The 3018-nt window shown below is 54.1% G+C and overlaps 1 protein-coding gene across 1 annotated transcript in view; it reads left to right on the top strand.

Moving 5' to 3' along the window:
• The window catches only part of RASA4B (RAS p21 protein activator 4B), a 34559-nt gene that overhangs the window by 10915 nt on the left and 20626 nt on the right, over positions 1 to 3018 (top strand). The window lies entirely within an intron of this gene.

Genomic DNA, 3018 nt, shown 5'->3' with positions numbered 1-3018 from the left:
AAAAAAAAAAAATTAGCGGGGCGTGGTGGCGGGCGCCTGTAGTCCCAGCTACTCGGGAGGCTGAGGCAGGAGAATGGCGTGAACCCAGGAGGCGGAGCTTGCAGTGAGCCAAGATTGTGCCACTGCACTCCAGCCTGGGCGACAGAGCGAGACTGTCTCAAAAAAAAAAAAAATTAACCGGGCGTGGTGGCGGGCGCCTGTAATCCCAGCTACTCAGGAGGCTGAGGCAGGAGTCTTTAACTCAGGAGGTGGAGGTTGCAGTGAGCCGAGATGGCGCCATTGCACTCCAACCTGGGCGACAAGCGAGACTCCATCTCAAAAAAAGAAAAAGAAAAAGAGAGAATTCAGGGAGCTTTTCTGGACTTGAAGATGTTTCTTGGGTGATTTCCATTCAAGGTAATATGTCCCTTAAGGGAGAGTCTAATGTTCTCATGGAGGAACTGGAGCCATCACAGAGGGGTGGAGTAGGGGGTACGGGTGAGGGGACCCCAAACTCTGATCACACAGCCTCAGTGCCCCAGTGCTAAGGCTGGCTTCCCTATGTTTAACCCCAGTGTGAACTTGGCCTGGTGGGAATGTGTGTGTGGGTCAATGGGTCCTTTGTGGGGTTGGGGGGTGAAAAGATTTGCTGAAAATCTCCCAGTGGGTAAATTGAGGGTTCCCCCAAGGAGAGACAGTGGTTTGGATGGTTCCATGGGCCTGAGTCACCTGTGACAGGGCCACCCCGCCAACCCACAGGGTATTTTTAGCTGCAGGCTGCACTCACGTCTGGGCCTGGGCCTGAGTCACACTCTGTCCGTGAGAAGTGCCTTCCCTTCCGGCTCCAAACCCACCTCCCCGAGTCGCTCCCTGCCTGTGGGGCAGGAGGGTGGCCCCCAGCCAAGCAGCCCCTATGGAGCCAGTGTTTCCCCCACCCTTGAGGGGTCAGCCTAAGAGGAAGACTTCCCTTGGGCAGAGGAGGGGTGTGGGTTAGATGATGCCCATGTTGCTCACTCTGGCTTCCCAGGAGTTATTTTCTGTCCTGGGAAAATAGAAATGGATGGAAAATGGCTGGCCTTGGGAGTCTCAGCCACGCCCCCACACTCGTTCACTCTCTGGCCTCCGCCATTATTTCCCCCCCCCCCGCCCCGCCCCGCCCCGCCCCAACTCACCCGCTTCCTCCATCCATATCCTTGCCTGGCACCAGGCTGTCTGGAGGACAGGCATGCACAGCGTGTGCATCCGCTCACGCACGTGGCCGGGCTCTGGGACCTCGGGACCACTTCTCCCAGGCACCCCTCGTCACCCACGGAGATGGGAGGCACGGAAGCATGTCTCCCTGGCCCTCCCCTCTCTCCAGGAATCTCCTCTCTCCCATCCTCCGGGGCCACAGTGGTTGGCCTTCTCCTGGTGAGTCCTAGCAGAGGAGAGGAATGTCCAGGCCTCTCTCAGAGTGAGGGGACTTGTCCCCCGTTGTCCTCAGCAATGAGACCCCTGCTGGAATCCCAAGTCAGCCTAAGAAGGTCCATTTGCTGCAGAGGAAGAAAGAACATTTCCTCCTTATTTTTTCTGGGGAGATTCTCAATATTTCAGTAAAACCTTGGGGCTTTTTTTTGTTTTGTTTTTGAGACAGTCTCCCTCTGTCATCCAGGCTGGAGTGCAGTGGCCCTATTTCAGCTCACTGCCACCTCTGCCTTCTGGGTTCAAGCAATTCTCCTGCCTTGGCCTCCCTAGTAGCTGGAATTACAGGCGTGCACCACCACACCCAGCTAATTTTTTTGTGTTTTTAGTAGAGAGGGGATTTCACCATGTTGGCTAGACTGTTAAACTCCTGACCTCAGGTGATCTGCCTACCTCAGCGTCCCAAAATGCTGGGATTACAGGCATGAGCCACCGTGTCCGGGCTGTTTTTTTTGTTGTTTGTTTTTGTTTTTTGAGACAGTCTGACTCTGTGGCCCAGGCTGGAGTGCCGTGGCGTTTTCTTGGGTCACTGAAACCTTTGTCATCCTGGGTTCAAGTGATTCTCCTGCCTCAGCCTCCTGAGTAGCTGGGACTATAAGTGCATGCCACCACGCCCAGCCCATTCTTTTGTATTTTTAGTAGAGACGGGATTTCACCATATTGGCCAGGCTGGTCTCGAACTCCTGACCTCACGTGATCCACCTGCCTCTGCTTCCCAAAGTGCTGGGATTACAGGAACAAGCCACTGCACCCAACCTCAACCATGGGGTTTTATTAGACAGTTTTGAGGGGGAAAGAAAGGCAGGCATGAGAGGCTTAAAATATCGAAGACGAGTGGGCTTTGGTGTTCTTCCACAAAGAGTTCTAAGTAGGGAATACTGGCAGGGTGCAGTGGCTTATGCTGGTAATCCCAGTGCTTTGGGAAGCAGAGGTGGGAGGATCTCTTGAGGCCAGGAGTTCGAGACCAGCCTGGGCAACAGCAAGACCCTGTCTCTACAAAAAAATTAAAAAATTAGCCAGGTGTGGTGGGGCACACCTATAGTCCCAGCTACTTGGGAGGCTGACGTGGGAGGATTGCTTGAGCTCAGGAGGTGGAGGCTGCAGTGAGCTATGATTGCATCACTGTACTCCAGCCTGATCAACAGAGCAACACCCTGTTGAAAGAAAGAAAGAGGAAGGAAGGAGGGAAGGAAGGAGGGAGGGAAGGAAGGAAGGAAGGAGAGGAGGGGAGGGGAGGGGAGGGGAGGGGAGGGGAGAGGAGGGAAAGAACAAAGAGAAGAGAAGAGGACGGCGTGTGGTGGCTCACACCTGTAATCCAGCACTTTGGGAGGCGGGTGGATCACCTGAGGTCAGGAATTCGAGAGCAGCCTGGCCAACCTGATGAAACCCTGTCTCTACTAAAAATACAAAAATTAGCTAGGCATGGTAGTAGGCACCTGTAATCCCAGCTACTCAGGAGACAGAGATAGGAGAATCACTTGAACCTGGGAGGCGGAGATTGCAGTGAGCCGAGATTGCGCCACTGCACTCCAGCCTGGGTGACAGAGCAAGACTCTGTCTCAAAAAAAAAAAAAAAAA

The sequence above is a fragment of the Piliocolobus tephrosceles genome, chromosome 8 (genome assembly GCF_002776525.5).
Source record: "Piliocolobus tephrosceles isolate RC106 chromosome 8, ASM277652v3, whole genome shotgun sequence".
Classification (NCBI taxonomy): domain Eukaryota; kingdom Metazoa; phylum Chordata; class Mammalia; order Primates; family Cercopithecidae; genus Piliocolobus; species Piliocolobus tephrosceles.
Note: the sequence above shows the minus strand (reverse complement) of the source record. Positions and strands in the feature narration are given on the sequence as shown.